Raw genomic sequence first — 19084 nt, forward strand, 5'->3', positions numbered from 1 at the left:
ATTGCTGCACCGTTAAATTTATTTTCAAAAGTCTTGGAACACAGTTCCAGAAGACTGGAAGAAAGCTAATGTGACAGTATTTAAGATGGGTAAACGGGATGACCTGTGTAATTACAGGCCTGGCAGTCTGACACCAACCGCTGGCAAGATAATGGAACATCTTACATGGGACTTACAGAATTAAAAGAGGGCATATAACTAATGCAAATCAACATGGGTTTATTTTTGTGATCAGATTATAAATTTGGTTGATCAAAGTAATAGTATCGCTGTAATATATTTAGACTTCTGTAAAGTGTGACTTGATGCCACACAACATTTTGATTAAAAAACTAATAAAGAATATAAAATTAACATGGTACATATTAAGTGGCTAACTGATAGGTGTCAAAATACAATTATAAACAGGGAACAGTCATTGAGCGGGTGGGTTTCTAGTGGGATCCTCTGATAATTGTGCAATTTAACATTTGTATCAATCTGGAAGAAAACATAAAATCACCAATGAAAGACTGCATATCACACAAAAATAGGGGGAGTGGTAAATAATGAAGAGGACAGGTCACTGATTCAGAGTGACCTGGATTGCTTGGTAACCTGAGCATAAGCAAACAGTGTGAGTTTTAATACAGATAAATGTAAACGTACACACCTAGGAACAAAGAACATCAGCCATACTTAGAGGATGTGGGAATCTATGCTGGAATGCAGTGACTGAAAAAGATAAGGGAGTTGTGGATAATCAGCTGAACATGAGCGCCCACCGTGGCCAAAGGGGCTAACGCAATCCTTGGAATGCATATACAGGGGAATTTTGAGTAGGGGTAGACAGGCTATTTTGCCGCTGTATTTGGCATTAGTGCAACCGCTGTTGGAATACTGTGTCCAAATCTGGTATCCACAATTTAAAAAATGATGTTAAAAAAATTGTAGAGGGTTCAGAGAAGATCCATGAAAAGGATTAAAAGATTAGAAAATCTGTGAGAGTGACAAGGAGCTCTGTTTAGCTTAACAATGAGAAGGCTAAGGGGTGACTTCATTACAGTCTGTAAGTGCCTACATGGGGAACAAATATTTAATAATGGGCTCTTCAATCTAGCAGAGAAAGCTATGACATGCTCTAATGACTGGAAGTTGAAGCTAGACAAATTCAGACTGGAAATGAGGCGTACATTTTTAATGGCGAGACTAATTAACCACTGGAAAAATTTACCAAGGGTCATGGAAGATTCTCCATCACTCCATTTTTTAAATCAAGACTGGATGTTTTTCTAAAAGATCTGCTCTAGGAATTATTTTGGTGAAGTTCCATGGCCTGTGTTACACAGGAGGTCAGACCAGATGATCACAATGGTCCCTTCTGCCCTTAGAATCTATAAGTATATGAATGCTCTTCAGCAATTTCAAACTATAAAATAGGAAGAAATAAAGAACAAAACATGTATTATAAATATCTGATTTCTTATTTTGTACGTCATTAAGAAAAAATCATGATTATCTACCTTTAATTCAGCACAGGAATGAAGGGGTGGGGACAAAGTTGCATTTAAGCCGTTTGATACTCTGGGGGTGGGGTGATGTCTGCCTACCTTCAATATAAACTGTAAAAGCCTCAGGCTACTCTAACTTATTCTTGGGTTCCCCATGCCTCTCCCTAGTCACAGCACAGTGGAGCTCCTGTTCAGCATCCTCCTTTGCATGTACCCCAGACATGCCTCCTACATGGAAAATTGTAAGGGACTGGTGTAGTCATTTCACCAGCAGGGGAACACTGCAGGTATTGCCTAGGGGAAGTTTGTTGCCTTTAGGACCCTCCTTCACACCATCTAGTGGCATAAAGAGGCCTCTGGGCAAGACAGGCTTGGGCCCTCACTCTCCAAGACTTGGAAACTCTGTTGGCTTTCAAACAGAACACAAATTCCGTAATCTGGAACTAAGACACCATTTGAACACGCTGTCCTGGACAGAAGCCACCGACACCCAGCCACCCCTGACCTTCCGAGAACTACAGAAGATCTATCGTCTAATCTTTTAATACATGATTTGCCAAGTAAAGATTAAGACTTAGAATTTCATACCTATGCAACACCTGGTTAATCTCTTTAAAGTACTTGGCGTTGGCTAAATTTGTGTTAAGGTTGTCCCTATTAATTACGGAACAATCCTCACCATTCCCTAGTATAATATTAGGTCTACTGCCTGAAGAATGGTGCACTAAAAGTTTTGTATACCCTTACAAAAATCCTTCATTCAAACCAGGGCTTGAGTTGGGCTAGTCCATGCTGGGTCATTGACCCAGCACATTTTTTGGGGGAGGGGAAGGAGCGGGGTAATCTTATTCTCCAAAATCAGTTTAAAAAAAAAAAAAAGCCTTCAGACTTCCTGGTTACCAAACCCTCTTTCCCTTTCACTCCCCAAAAGAGTCTACACTAGCGAGCTTACTATGGCAGAGCTGTATGGATGCAATGTCGACAGGAGAGAGCTCTCCCATTGACATAATTAACCACTCCCAATGAGCGGGGGTAGCTATATCATACCACTGTCCACATTGGTGTAACTTATGTCGCTCAGTGGGGCATTTTTTCACACCCTGGAGTGACATACATTTACTAACAAAAGTGCTAGCGTAGCCATAGCCTTAGTGATGCCTGGAAGCCTGAAAGAGCTCAAAGATGTGAGCTTCCTCATTCATCTTAAATGGAGAGTTAACTCAATGACAATTTTAAAATGCCAACACCATTAATCATTACAATGCTCTGAAAACATGGAGGAGAGAGTGAACCACACAAGAAAGGTCTGTACACATCTACTCTGAATGGCACCTCACTGGTAGGTGGTCTAAGGGCACATCTACGTGAACATTTAGCTTGCAGCAAGCTGGGGTGTGAATCTACTCCCCACGAGCCTGCTGCGCACAGTCTATGTGGACCCTGCTGACGCACAATAACCGTTCATTAGATTGCTTTGATCTAGGTCTCATTGAAACAGGCTAAAGTACCATCCCCTCCCCACTGATTTGACCAGTGGAGACAAAGGGTCAAAGAAACATAGCCCAGAGGACATCTGAGCCCCACCAATGCAGAACTAATCTCACAGAGGCATCCAAGCCTCCCCCGAAAACCACTCAAGGCAACCTCCAGAGCTGGGAAGGCCTGCCTGGTCTGCTCTGGTGCTAGGTATAGGACATGTTAATTCTTCCTTGGCTCTACTGGCTACTGCTACTCCCTCTGCTAGAGGCTCTGCAAATTCAGGGACACACTACTGCATCAGTCACACCGTTCAAGTTTCCTGAGTAACCACAATGGCTAGAAGCAAGCCAGTTTTTAAATGAAAGCTGAACTTTTGATTTCATCACATGACTCTGGGAGCTGAGGTACAAGTCTATGCCTTGAATCTGGCCTGTTCAAGGGTATATCTGAACCCCAGTGAGGGAAGCCCAGCAGAGTCCATATGATCATATTCTGAACATCTGCATGATCTGAGGAAAGGAGGTGGAGCTTGGAAGTGTACCACCACTTCCCCCATCTCCTACAATTTGAAACTTGTCCAAATACAACAGATCTTATTGGGGATCCCTCTTGCAAAGCTTGAATAATATTAATAAAGGTTTCCAGGACAATGTCCTCGTATGACATGTCAATATATGCTGGAATGCTATTTACAATTCTGATGTCCACATTTTGAAAAGGATGTTGAAAAAAACTGGAGATGGTGCAGAAGAGCCACCAAATGATTTGAAGGCTGGAAAAAAACCTCAATCTGTTTATTTGTATCAAAAAGACTGAGAAGTGACTTGATTACAGTGTATAAGAACCTCCACAGGGAGAAAATACTTAATACTAAAGGGTTCTTTAACCTAGCAGAGAGAGGCATAATATGAATCAGTGGCTGGAAACTGAAGCCAGACAGATAAAAAGAAATAAGGTACAATTAAAAAGAAAAGAAAAAAAGAAAAGAAAAATGAAACTGATTAACCATTAGAATCAACTACATAAGGAAGTAGTAAGTTCTCCATCTCTTGAGGACTTTAAATCAAGACTGGATGCTTTTCTGGAAGATATGCTTTAATCAAACACAAAATTATTGGGCTCAATATAGGAGGAACTGAGGGAAATTTAATGGCCTGCGTTATACAGTAACTCCTCACTTAATGTTGTAGTTATCTTCCTGAAAAATGCAACTTTAAGCAAAAATGTTAAACGAATCCATTTTCCCTATAAGAATTAATGTAAACAGGGGGGGGTTAAGTTCCAGGGAAATTTTTTTCACCAGACAAAACCACACCCACCCACCCACCCACACAGTGTACGTTTTAAAACAAACAATTTAATACTGTTCACAGCTATGATGATTCTGAAGCTTGGTTGAGGTGGTGAAGTTAGAGGATGGGATATTTCCCAGGGAATGCCTTGCTGCTAAATCAGTGGTTCTCAAGCTTTTGTCCATTGACCCATTTCACATAACAAGCCTCTGAGTGCGACCCCCCCATATAAATTAAAAATACACCTCTACCTTGATATAACGCTGTCCTCGGGAGCCCCAAAATCTTACCGTGTTATAGGTGAAACTGCGTTATATCAAACTTGCTTTGATCCGCCGGAGTGCGCCGCCCCGCCCCTCTGGAGCACTGCTTTACCGCGTTATATCAGAATTTGTGTTATATCAGGGTAGAGGTGTACTTTTTTATATATTTAACACCATTATAAATGCTGGAGGTAAAGTGGGGTTTGGGGTGGAGACTGACAGGTCACAACCCCCTCATGTAATAACCTCATGGCCCCCGAAGGGTTCCGACCCCCAGTTTGAGAACCCCTGTGCTAAATGATGAACTAGTACTCGGCTGAGCCCTCAAGGGCTAACACATTGTTGTTAATGTAGCGCCTCACTCTACAAAGCAGCAGGAATGGAGGGGAGGGGAGATAGCATAGCAGACAGAGACAGATACACACCTTGTGTGTGGGGGGGAAGAGAGAAATGCACGCTGCCCCTTTAAGTAACTGACCCACTCTAAAGTGCATTGTCTTTTTAAGTGGATCAGGAAGTTGAGACAGCAGCGGCTGCCCCAAGGTCTCTGTCTCTCTCCCTCAGTGTCCCCACCCTGCTCTATATGGAGAAGAAGGGGTAAGCGGGGTGTAGGAGCAGGGGGGACGGGGACACCCTGACATTAGACCCCCCCCATTCCCCTCCCCCACTGCACAGCAAGCAGGAGGCTCAGGGAAGCAGCTCCAAGGCAAAGGGCAGGAGCAGCACATGGCAGTGGGGGGAAGGGATAGCTGCAATTGCTAGCCCGCTGGGTGGCTGCTGCACAGGGAACTTAGGGGAGTGGGGAGCTGATAGTCCACCCTGGTTCCAAGCTCCCACTAGCTAGCTGCAATGGGCTGCTCTTCCTGCAAGCAGTGGACAAAGCAGGTGGCTGCCAAACGAGGTTAGAAGGGAGTATTGCACAACTTTTAACAAGCATGTTCCCTAATTGATCAATAGCGTAACAACGTTAACCGGGACGACTTTAAGTGAGGAGTTACTGTACAGGAGATCATCTTAGATTATCCAATGGTCCCTTCCAGACAAACTATGAATGGAACAAAGGAGGAAGCCTGGAGGGAGGCTGCTATCACTACAAGCAGGATTAAGTTTAATTTATTGTTGCAGATAGAAGTCTATAGGTATTTATTATTGAATAGTGTTAGAATTGTACACCTAACCTTAACTTGTGATTTCCACTGTTAATTTATTTACCCCTTTTTTGAAATCAACATGTGTAATTCAACTGTTTGGAGCAGCACTTCTCAACCTCTGCAGTTTGCTAACAAAGGCTTTTGGCTGAGATTATATTGCACATTTATACAACTCCTTTTGTCAGCCTAAAGCATGTCCACCCTGGCATTGCAGCAGCCTCTGGGGATAGAGGGCAGCAGCTAAACTATGCACACAGGTTGCTGCATGACCATGAGTGAAGGGGGAAATTTATATGACGACACCAGAGCAAACCCCGGCTCATACAAAATGTGTCATAGGCATTTTAACATCCACACACAGCTAACAGGGATCCTATTATTAAGGTCTGCTCTTAAAATTCTATGTAGTAAGGCTGAGTTCCATGCAGTTATCTCAAAGAGAACGGTTTGAGCCAAACCTGCCTTAATTTCAACTTATGGCTCCAAGAGACTGAATATTTCAAACCTGCTCCAGGAGCAAGAAACCCTTTTTGCCAGACATTGGGACAGTTTTAAGTATCTGGGGATTGACTGGGCTGGAGGAATTTGGGGGATTAAGCAATTCACTGTGAAAATTAAATTTGCTGTGCATACACACACAGTGCATCATTCCCTCATGGCACATTTAATGAGCTTAGCAAAAAACTCTCTACTCTTCACGCTCAACAGGTAATTTTTAAAACACTCATTCAATCAAATCAACACCAGGTTGTTTTTTTTGGACTAAGGTCATGCGCTGTTCCTCAATGAATATTATTTCCAAGCTAAATTGCAACATTAAATCAGCCACATCAGCAATAGGGCTGTTCAAAAACCATCACAAGAGACCAAACATGGAAAATTTTAGCCAAAAGGATGATTGTTGCACAAAGTTATAAGCATCTGAAAATAGGCATTATAATGCAAAGTGTTTTACCACCTCACCCTTTAATTACAGTGGTCACTGCCAGGAGTTCACAGTAATATAAATACAGATCTCTTATATAAAAAAGACCTAGCACATAGAAAGACAGACTTTGAAATAAATCTTTTACACATGCAGATTAGTAATTACACACTACTTGTATCTATACTGTGTGTGTTCTTCAACAGCGATTGCTTTGCAACAGTAATGTCTTCAGTGAAGAGACAACTGAGTAATGATGAGCCCTTCTAAGCTATACATGATATTTCAGTGGTGTCCATCTCTTCCAGGTGGGAAATGATGCAGTGGCAGCAGCCAATAAAAACTAAGGCAAAGGGTTCCACTTATTTTGAAACTGGTGGGTAGTATGTCTATTATCCAATCCTAGTTTCTGGAAAAGAATCTAGAGTATAATTATCCAACACGCTTCTATGGGAAACAAAGTAATATGCGTGTTGTGGTCCGCCCTGCCGTTTATTGCCTCAGATAGGAGCACGAGGCGAGCCAGGGTGCATGCGTGGACCAAGGGACACTATTTTCAAATTCTCTGACTCTGGACACATGGTGTTTATGCCTAACCCTCAGTGGAATACAATAGGGGGCCATCACTCAAAGCAGCAGCAAAATAATTAGTAAATAAAAAGAGGTAACCTGTTGAAACAAGGAACACAGTGAAGTACACACAAATCCTGTTTAGACAACAGCTGCTGATGGGTGTTTTTATGAGCTGAGATACTGTAACGCAGCATTATGTAAGACTGAATATAGCTTATAACAAAGCTCCAAGTTGCAGGGCAGAAAGGTTATAAAAATCTTTTTTCTCCATGATTAAGATGCTTGCTGCTCTTTTTCTGGGCTATGATTGGTTGAGCCAAACACTGAGAAATATATTCCTGGTTTGGAAATATGCAGTAACCCCAGGTTGTTGCAATATCACATATATTGTTTATGAGTAGGGAAGCATCTGTAACCTGTTGTCATGATCTACATTTGAGATGAGTTAACAAGGCTAGCAATCATTATTGATAAGTGCTAAGATACCAGTTTAGTGTAATAGTGTATTTACTGTTCAACATTTGAGAATACTTAAAAATCAAACATTTTTAAACAGTTGCCTGCTGAATGAATCTCAATATTAGATAACTAATTTTATAGCAGCTTCCCAACAAATAAATTAAGAGGGTTGTGGGTTTTTTTTTTTGTTTGGTTGGTTTTTTTAAGACTCCACTCACACTATGGAGAAAAAGTTACTCTCTCTCTATAGACATTATTAAAGCCAGTGACATGAAAACACCTTCAAATGGAATGTGTTAAGTTACTATTTTAGTGTTCCTGAATACAATAAGAACAACAAAGTATATTATGCCAGATTTTCTGGGCAAGGCAAAATGAAGACAGCAACTCAAACATTTGAAATTTTCATAAGCAAAGAAGCTTTTATTATTTATCCTCTATTTACACTATAATCACACAGCAACTAATACCGAGACTAGGATCCTTAACAAAGGGTATGAAAATTGCTTTCATATGTCTGGGGGCACCAGGGTAGGGCAAGAATCTACCCTCCAACTTACTCTATCCAGAAAATCCTACATGTCATCACAGGGTCTGTTAAAAAATAACACCCGTTATTGGTGTTGGGAAATGTAAAATGTTATGTTATTACATTTCTTCCCATAAAGGTAAAGGTATTCATTTGCACTAGGCAAATAATTATGCAACATGAAGGAACCAAGGCTTTTCTACTTTTATAAACAATATTACGTGTACCTTAACTCAGTTCTATAAAATAATCCCTCCCATTCTCCAAGTTAATACTTGAGATTTTCTTTTTTCTTTTAATTAGGAATCAGATAAAAAAAATCAAATCTCGTAAAGCAAATTAATCCCAAGTACATCATGTAGCTCTGCTCAGGTGGCCAAAGGAGGATAAACATTAAGTGATTTGCCGAAGATGAAACCACAATTCAAAACACACAACAACAAATTATGTATTCAACTTTTCTTTGTAGGTGTTTGAAGAGATAGTAGAAAACAGGCAGTATGTAACTCTGCAAAACTTCTGTTAAAAAAAAGTCATTTAAAAGGGTACAAAAATATTCTTTAACTCTAAAAATTGTAATCTTGTTAAACAGAATTATTCGATTTTAAAAGTTATGCATTTCAGCAGGGAGTCACCACATTATATACCTGCAATGAATTTATAAAGCATACAACTTTTTAAAAGAAAATAGTTTCTAAATACCCTGACTGCCAACAGTTTCTGATTAAATCTCAATTTTAAATTGAAAGATAGGTCTAGCTCTTTTCAAAGAGTGGAGGTTTTAGTCAATAAGTAAATCACTCAGCATAGCAAAGCATTTATCTCTGAATCAGTATCAGGCTTCTCTTTTGAGACAGCTTTAATAAAGTGACAAGCACCTTGATTTAAGAGTAGCAATATCATTTTTAAACACTCACTCGAACTGCTTAAACCACCAAGAATCTTAAAGGAAAATAAAAGCTTTACAAATACCTCTTAAGATGCTGTTCCAATTCCAAGAACAACACTTTCATGGCTATTCCTTCACAGTTTTGTCCTTGGAGAAATGTCACTTTCATTGATATGACTATTTAGACTATTATGACTATTTATTATTTCTCACAGAATGAAGCACTGATTAAACACTTAAGTCCTTAGCATCAGTAAAATTAGCATTAGCATTCCACTGTTAATTTGCCAGCCCTGAACTTAACAGCCTTGCTGTTAAAGATTATTCCCTTGCTTCTATTCAAAATTTACAGTGTTTAACAGTGGTTGGTCATGATCAACAGAAACAAGACAGACAAATGATGACATCACAGAGCCTGAGATCACATGATGTGCTGTTACATAAAACATCAAGAGATTAACATCTTGAGAAGTGAAATCCTAATAATCAAAGAGCCACCGCTGGTATATCTTCTTTCAACAGTGCACACTTCTCCAATTCTGAAAGTAAGTCACCCTGTGCTCTCCATTTTTTGGAGTAGTGTATGCTAATTGTTACATGTTCTCATTATTCTGCTTAAAGAAAATCCGCTGTCTCATGTTGCTCTCTCATACTAAATTCTAAAACGACAGCAGTAATTAAGCACACGGATAAGTGCCAGCACTGGATTAGCTAGAAAACTTCAGTAAGCAGAAAGTGCATGGGGTAAATAGGGTCTATGTCATGGTGATGACTAGTGACTATAACCTGAAAGTAGGCTCTCAACGGTGTTCCTGCACTTACTAGAATAAAGTAAATCTCCATGATGACAGTGACACTATCCTTACCAAACTGTTCACGTATATCAGATGAACATGTTTTACTGATATACAGCAGAACCCTGGTTATCCAAGTTTCCATTATCCGGCTCGCTGTATTAACCGAACCACCAGCTGTCCAGGGCTGACAGCGGCTGGGGCTCGGGCGTCCAGGCAGAGCCCTCCCATCCACCCCCCATCTTAAAATAAAGGCTAGAAAGCTCTTTGCCAATTCTCCTGATTATCCCAATTTTTGATTATTCAATCTGGCCCCGGTCCCAATTAGATTGACTAAACAAGGTTCTGCAATAAATTTAAAGCACATTTTAAAAAAAAAAAAAAATCAACAAGAGGGGGAGGTTGTGTACATTGAATAAATGACGCTGATAACTAACTAAAGTTTACTGAAAGTATTTTTTTTCCCCACAAAACGTAAAAACTAAAGATTCTCTTTAAAAATGCAAATTCTGCTTTTTTCAGTGGCAAACAGATTTCTAGGATCCCTGATCATCATCCTGCAATGGTTTGACACATCAGATACTTTATATGGTCATGCATAATACTTCTAGTAAAAAAGTTTACAGTACTACAGTTTGTTACAGAAAACTGAATGACTTGATGTCACATGCAACTCATATTTATGCTCTATGCAGGAGCTAGAGAATCAGAAATTAGCTTGTTTGTCTGGGAAGTCCAAGACAAGAAACTAAAAGTGGTGCAGGATAGCATACTTAGAGGGCAATGTAATAATCATTTGCACTTCCAGAATAGGTTCCACTGAAGGATCTCAAAGCACTTATGAATGATAAGGTATTAATCTTAACAATGCTTTCAAGTAACTACTATTCCTCTTTTTACAAATGAAATTGAGCCCAGCAGATCAGTGACAAACTTGAGAACAAAACGTAAATTTCTTGAATCAGAATATTGTGCTTTAACTACTAGACAATATATGTTATATATTTTCTTAATACATGTTTTCCCTATATGGATATATTTGATTAGGCCCCCCCAAACAGGTAACCTCAAACAGGGCACAGCCCATTTATTATTTGTATTACTGTTGGGTCTTCCAAGGCTAGCTGTGTGGTTGCTTAGGTGACAACAGAAAAGTCTGGCCCAGTTTCAAGGATCCACACCAGTTTAAATAAACTACTGTTTGACAGCAAATCTAGCATAACAGAAGAAATTGGGTTTGTTTGTTTTTTTGCAGGGGGGCAGGTAATGGAATGGACATGAGCAACACATCTCGAACAGGTGGATTCTGAGTTCACAGACTAGTGGCATGCAGTACTGCTCTGCCAAAGCCAGTATCGTCCCAGGCGTGCTGGATAAATGCATCATAGGATGTGAACGTGGGCCAGACGACCAGGTGGCCACCCTACAGATATCCTGGATTAGCACTTGGACTAGGAAAGCTGCTGAAGAGGTTTGCGTCCTGGTTGAATGGGTGGTTACGATCGCCGGAGGGGATCTCTTTGCCTGATCATAGCAGCAACGAATGCAGACAGTGATCCAAGAAGAAATTCTTTGAACACAGACACTGTCTGCCACCACAGCAAATAATTGCGTTGACTTGCGGAATGGCTTGGTCCTTTCAATGTAGAAGACTAGCGCCCTCCTAAAGTCTAGGGAATGCAGCTGATGCTCCTCCTTCCACTTATGTGGCTTTGGAAAAAAGACAAGTAAATGTCCTGTCCCGTATAAAACTGTGAGACCACCTTAGGCAAGAAGGCCGGGTGTGGCCGCAGCTAGACCTTGTCCTTGTAAAAGACTGTATAGGACGGTTCTGAGGTAAGCTGATTTAGAGGGCAGTTCCATAACTGGCTTGCCCTTGGATGCCGGGGCCTTAGCCGGGTCCGTCGCCTGGCTTGCATCCGCAGTGTCAGCTGTCTTACTTTTGGCTGCCGGGGCCGCTTTGGGCCCTTGAGGCCCTACGAGGAGTCGGGGTCCTCTGCCGCTCCCACGAGTTGGAGGCGGATCCCTGGCTGGGCTAGGGGGTCCAACCATAGGAGTACCCCCATGTAGCTCCAGGATGGGCACATGGCCTGATACAGGTCCTTTGTCCGAAGCCCCATTCCCCTCTGGTACCAACAGACTCTTTGTCTTCAGCCATTTCGTGAGCACTGGTGAGGGGAACAGTGCCGGCTGCAGCCCGGTGCTACTGGTGCGCTCTGCACTGATACCAAGGTGCTAGGCATGGAGTCCATTTGGGAGGGCTCTGAGGCAGGATGAAGCGCAGCCTCCATGAGGAGGGCCCTCAAGTGGAAATCCCACTCCTTTCGAATCCAAGGGTGAAAGTTTTTGCAGATTCTACACTTGTCCTTTCCATGGGATTCCCGCAAACACTTTAAACAGCTGTCATGGGGGTTGCTAACGGGCATTGGCCTGCCACACAATGAGCATGGCTTAAAGCCTGAGGAACGGGGCATGCCCCGCTCTGAGGTCAAGTCCCAGCCAGGACTCTTAACTACTAAACTACACTAACACTTAACTTAATGGTCTAAGTACCTATAAGCTAAATACAAAGGCGATAGAACAATGGGTTGTAAGAACCACTAACACTCTTGCAATGCAAGACAAAGCACTCCCACCAACTCTCTCAGGCAGTCAGAAGGAACTGAGAGGGTGTAGGGCCAGTGGCGCCTAATATACCGATGCATGAGCGCAGCATTCACGCGGGGACCACAGCCGGCTCTATGGATACCACTAAAGCAAAAATCTGACAACTGTGCATGTTGGTGCACACACACCTAGAATGGAATCAACATGAGCAACCATCGAGGAACTCCCCATTACCAAAGCAAAGAGGTTACCAAACCACTCAAGGTACTGAAGAACCAGAGGTGGTGTAGAGTAGAACATTTCAAATCGATCCTGTACAGGTTGACAAGTCTCATTTGTAAGCAGCAGAGTGCAGTGTGCCATTTAAAGCATACATTTATGGATTTGTAAGGCAAGTCCGGTTTTGTAGGAAATTTTCCACTGGTGTAGAGTGAGGACTTCTGCCTCAGTGCAGTAGTGGCTTGGCTATTAGCTGGAGACCACTGGATGGAGTCAGGACTCATTTGGATGACTTCCCCCGCCCCGAGAACCCATTATAGCAGAACTATTCAGGCAGCCAGTGAATTAATTGTACTCAGCTAAGTGAATGATTGCAGGAAAAACTCCTGCATCCGAAGCTGGCCCACCCATGGGTGCTCCAAAAAGTGGGGGCCATTTTTTGGAGAATCAAAAGGGATAATTTGATAAATGAAGTGGTCTGTTCAGAGGGCCTCCCGGAGAAGGGAAGCAGTGAGCTAAAGCAAAGGGGGCCAACAATAATTAAGCTGGGAGAGTTCTGCCCAGTATTACCAGATTACTCAGAAGTTCAAGACAAAAACGTTATTTATGGGAGGGATTTTCCTCTAAAGGAGCCTGAGGTTCACTTTAAGGCCCACAACTTCAACCAGGCTAGAGGACATGCTGAAAACTGAGGCCAGAAAGTTCAGTTGGGAAGTAGAGGATGACTCAATGGCAGCTTTTACACATCCCTTCCTAGTCAGAGATTCTTTGGGAATAGTTCCTAAAGAATTTCCAGGGAAAAATCGTTTAGGACACCACTTGTTTTACCATTCCAGAGCAGTTCTCTGAATTACCAGACTGACCCACAGAACTGCTCTAGAATGGTAGAATTATTAACCTATAAATATTTACTTTTAATAATTGGGTCACTCCCTTTGCAGTGCATACACTCAACTTCATCCTTTTCTCCTGGTTTTTTTTTGTAAACTTTCAAATACTTCCTTGTGTTCTGAAACTTATTCTGATACAGATTTTTGTTTTCTTCCCATTTTAGTGTGTCAAATATTTAAACCGTTATCTGCCAACAGTTTGAAATGTGTACGTGGTGGGCATGAGATTCATCAGTATGTTAAGATGCACATGCACTTCAGAGCTTGCATGAGTGCCTGTTTAGTTATTGTGTGCATCTTTCTAGACCAGTGGTAGGCAACCTGTGGCCAGCATGCAGCCCAGTCAGGGCAATCCGCTGGTAGGCCGCGAGACACTTTGTTTACATTGACCATCCGCAGGCACGGCCGCCCACAGCTCCCAGTGGCTGTGGTTCGCCATTCCCAGCCAATGGGAGCTGCGGGAAGCAGCGCAGGCCGCAGGGACATGCTAGCCACCACTTCCCACAGCTCCCATTGACCGAGAAGCCACTGGGAGCTGCAGGTGGCTGTGCCTGTGGACGGTCAATGTAAACAAACTGTCTCGCGGCCCATCAGCGGATTACCCTGACAGGCCGCGTGCCACAGGTTGCCCACCACTGTTCTAGACTAATACATAGCCCTACTTCAATGGGCAACTTTGCATATACACAGACTAATGTATTATCGTAATACATATATCTCATGCAATGTACTGTGTTTTCATAATAAAAGTTATTTTTTATATATTTTAATGATACAAAAGTAAAGGTGAAAATCTGAAAAAACTGAATAATGCTTTTCGTAAAACCCGGGAATTTTTCGGTAAAAATCGGTTGGCAAAAGGTGGCAAAATTTGCAGACAATACAAAATTAGTCAAAATAGTTGAGTCCATAGCAGACTGCGAAAAGTTACAAAGGGATCTCACAACATTGGGTGACTGAGCAAGAAAATGGCAGATGAAATTCAGTGTTGATAAATGCAAAGACCAAATAGGGAAAGACTATTTGGACACAGACTGGCTAACCTAGTGAGGAGGGCTTTAAACTAGGTTCGACGGGGACAGGTGAGCAAAGCCCGCAGGTAAGTGGGGAACATGGAGACCTGGGAGATGGGTCAGAAACGAGAGGGAGTGTGGGCTATATTGGCAAAGAGAAAGGAGGGTCAGGACAAAACTGGGAGGAAAAATCAAACCAGTATCTTAGATGCCTATATACAAATGCGAGAAGTATGGGTAATAAGCAGGAAGAACTGGAAGTGCTAATAAATAAATACAACTGACATTGTTGGCATCACTGAAACTTGGTGGGATAATACACATGATTGGAATGTTGGTGTGGATGGATACAGCTTGCTCAGGAAGGATAGACAGGGGAAAAAGGGAGGAGGTGTTGCCTTATATATTAAAAAATGTACACACTTGGACTGAGGTAAAGATGGACATAGAAGATGGAAGCGATGAGAGTCTCTGGGTTAGGCTAAAAGGGGTAAAAAACAAGGGTGATGTCATGCTACGAGTCTACTACAGGCCACCTAACCAGGTGGAAGAGGCTTTTTTTAAACAAACAACAAAATCATCCAAAACCCAAGATTTGGTAGTGATGGGGGACTTCAACTATCCGGATATATGTTGGGAAAATAACACAGCAGGGCACAGACTATCCAACAAATTCTTGGACTGCATTGCAGACAACTTTTTATTTCAGAAGGTTGAAAAAGCTACTAGGGAGAAAGCTGTTCTAGACTTGATATTAACAAATAGGGAGGAACTCGTTGAGAATTTGAAAGTAGAAGGCAGCTTGGGTTAAAGTGATCATGAAATCATGGAGTTTGCAATTCTAAGGAAGGGTAGAAGGGAGTACAGCAAAATAGAGACAATGGATTTCAGGAAGGCAGATTTTGGTAAGCTCAGAGAGCTGATAGGTAAGGTCCCATGGGAATCAAGATTGAGGGGAAAAACAACTGAGGAGAGTTGGCAGTTTTTCAAAGGGACACTATTAAGGGCCCAAAAGTAAGCTATTCCGCTGGTTAGGAAAGATAGAAAATGTGGCAAAAGACCACCTTGGCTTAACCACGAGATCTTGCATGATCTAAAAAATAAAAAGGAGTCAAAAAATGGAAACTAGGACAGATTACAAAGGATGAATATAGGCAAACAACATAGGAATGCAGGGGCAAGATTAGAAAGGCAAAGGCACAAAATGAGCTCAAACTAGCTACGGGAATAAAGGGAAACAAGAAGACCTTTTATCAATACATTAGAAGCAAGAGGAAGACCAAAGACAGGGTAGGCCCACTGCTTAGTGAAGAGGGAGAAACAGTAACAGGAAACTTGGAAATGGCAGAGATGCTTAATGACTTCTTTGTTTCGGTCTTCACTGAGAAGTCTGAAGGAATGCCTAACATAGTGAGTGCTAATGGTAAAGGGGTAGGTTTAGCAGATAAAATAAAAAAAGAACAAGTTAAAAATCACTTAGAAAAGTTAGATGCCTGTAAGTCACCAGGGCCTGATGAAATGCATCCTAGAATACTCAAGGAGCTAATAGAGGCGGTATCTGAGCCTCTAGCTATTATCTTTGGAAAATCATGGGAGACGGGAGAGATTCCAGAAGACTGGAAAAGGGCAAATATAGTGCCCATCTATAAAAAGGGAAATAAAAACAACCCAGGAAACTACAGACCAGTTAGTTTAACTTCTGTGCCAGGGAAGATAATGGAGCAAGTAATTAAGGAAAACATCTGCAAACACTTGGAGGGTGGTAAGGTGATAGGGAACAGCCAGCATGGATTTGTAAAGAACAAATCATGTCAAACCAATCTGATAGCTTTCTTCGATAGGATAACGAGTCTTGTGGATAAGGGAGAAGCTGTGGATGTGGTATACCTAGACTTTAGTAAGGCATTTGATACCGTCTCGCATGATAATCTTATCGATAAACTAGGCAAATACAATTTAGATGGGGCTACTATAAGGTGGGTGCATAACTGGCTGGATAACCGTACTCAGAGAGTTGTTATTAATGGTTCCCAATCCTGCTGGAAAGGCATAACGAGTGGGGTTCCGCAGGGGTCTGTTTTGGGACTGGCTCTGTTCAATATCTTCATTAACGACTTAGATATTGGCATAGAAAGTACGCTTATTAAGTTTGCGGATGATACCAAACTGAGAGGGATTGCAACTGCTTTGGAGGACAGGGTCATAATTCAAAATGATCTAGACAAATTGGAGAAATGGTCTGAGTTAAACAGGATGAAGTTTAACAAAGACAAATGCAAAGTGCTCCACTTAGGAAAAAAAATCAGTTTCACACATACAGAATGGGAAGAGACTGTCTAGGAAGGAGTACGGCAGAAAGGGATCTAGGGGTTATAGTGGACCATAAGCTAAATATGAGTCAACAGTGTAATGCTGTTGCAAAAAAAGCAAACATGATTCTGGGATGTATTAACAGGTGTGTTGTGAGCAAGACACGAGAAGTCATTCTTCCGCTCTACTCTGCTCTGCTTAGGCCTCAGCTGAAATTGGAAAGGGTCCAGAGAAGAGCAACAAGAATGATTAAAGGTCTTGAGAACATGACCTATGAATGAAGGCTGAAAGAATTGAGTTTGTTTAGTTTGGAAAAGAGAAGACTGAGAGGGGACATGATAGCAGTTTTCAGGTATCTAAAAGGGTGTCATAAGGAGGAGGAAGAAAACTTGTTCACCTTAGCCTCTAAGGATAGAACAAGAAGCAGTGGGCTTAAACTGCAGCAAGGGAGGCCTAGGTTGGACATTAGGAAAAAGTTCCTAACTGTCAGGGTAGTTAAACACTAGAATAAATTGCCTAGGGAGGTTGTGGAATCTCCATCTCTGGAGATATTTAAGAGTAGGTTAGATAAATGTCTATCACGGATGGTCTAGACAGTATTTGGTCCTGCCATGCGGGCAGGGGACTGGACGCGATGACCTCTCAAGGTCCCTTCCAGTCCTAGAATCTATGAAAGTAAGGCATATTGGAAAACGTAATCCCAACTATACATACAAAATGATGGGCGTCTAAATTAGCTGTTACCACTCAAGAAAGATTTTGGAGTCATTATGGGTAGTTCCTTGAAAACATCCACTCAGTGTGCAGCGGCAGCCAAAGCTAAGACAATGTTAGGAAAGTGACAAATAAGACAGTAAATATCATGCCACTATATACATCCATGTGTCGTGGAAAAAGTCACCCACGCATTGATTTTAGTTCACAGACTCAAGCCTGAGGCCAGCTTATTGCAATACATACCAACGCGTTGGGGTAGCAGTCCGAAAACTACCACCCCTAGCACAGCACGCAGGCTGCTTTTATTCCATCAAACCGCAAGCATAGTACAAATAATACGTCATTTATGCGAAAATAAGAGTTGGGGTCTGTCCCTTTTCCTGGTAGCTTCCTCATTATTTACGAGAATTGGGTGCCTATTTGGGTGGGGGGTTTCTTGGTGGTTTCTAACATGGGTGGTACTTGGCACCAGTTGGAGTGTTGTTCTTGTCAAGGTACATATTGTTTTTTCCGGGGTTTTACGATTAAGGACATAGAGGTTTATTACTGGACGCCCAAAGATGATATATGATTGGCTGGTTTGGCAGTTGGCTGGAACTACGGGGAAGCTGACCTTTACTAGAAGCAATTTCTTCATATAGGCGGTTATTATGTTTCATAAACAAGCGGTTTATCATGCTCTCATAAACAAGCGGCTATCATGTTTTTCATAAACAAGCGGTTATTATGTTGCTAAAGCCTTTTGCATTGCTCCCTCCCCCCTCTGGTCATAGCCCATGACCGTATTTGGCAGGGGCCTGTACAGCTTAGTTTTGTTCAGTCCCTGGCCTGTACTGTTCTATGTAAAGGCCGTCTGTATAGTCAGCTTCTGTCAGAGGGCCTGAATTTGGGCCTTCGGTGTTACTCTGGCTGCCATAAAGGCCACCCAGTTCTTTTTCCCCCCCACACATGGTACGCCTATGGTTTGAATACTGCGTGCAGTTCTGGTTGCTCTGTGTCAAAAAATATATTAGAACTGCAAAAGGTACAGAAAAGGGCAACAAAAATGATTAAGGGTATGGAACAGTTTCTGAATGAAGAGAAATTAAAAAGATTGGGACTGTTCAGCCTGGAAAAAGAGAGAAGGGGAGGCCTATGATATTGGTCTATAAAATCCTGACTGATGTGCAGAAAGAATACGGAAGTTTTATTTACCCCTTCACATAACACAAGAGCCTGGGAGCACTCAATGAAATTAATAGGCAGCAGGTTTAAAACAAACAGAAGGAAATACTTCTTCATGCAACATACAGTCACCATGTGTAACTCGTCGCCAGGAGATGTTGCAAAAGTATAACTGGGTTCAAAAAAAAAAAAAAAAAAAAAAAAAAAAAAAAAAGATAAGTTCATGGAGGATAGGACCATAAATGACTATTAGTCAAGATGGTCAGGGATGCAACCCCATGCTCTGCGTATCCCTAAGCCTCGGTCTACCAGCTGTTGGC

The 19084-nt window shown here is 41.8% G+C and overlaps 1 protein-coding gene across 3 annotated transcripts in view; it reads right to left on the bottom strand.

The window, feature by feature from the left end:
- TSC22D1 (TSC22 domain family member 1) overlaps nucleotides 1–19084 on the bottom strand; it is a 137612-nt gene that overhangs the window by 14831 nt on the left and 103697 nt on the right. The gene's annotated exons all lie outside the window — the stretch shown is intronic.

This window comes from Malaclemys terrapin, chromosome 1 (assembly GCF_027887155.1).
Source record: "Malaclemys terrapin pileata isolate rMalTer1 chromosome 1, rMalTer1.hap1, whole genome shotgun sequence".
Classification (NCBI taxonomy): Eukaryota; Metazoa; Chordata; order Testudines; family Emydidae; genus Malaclemys; species Malaclemys terrapin.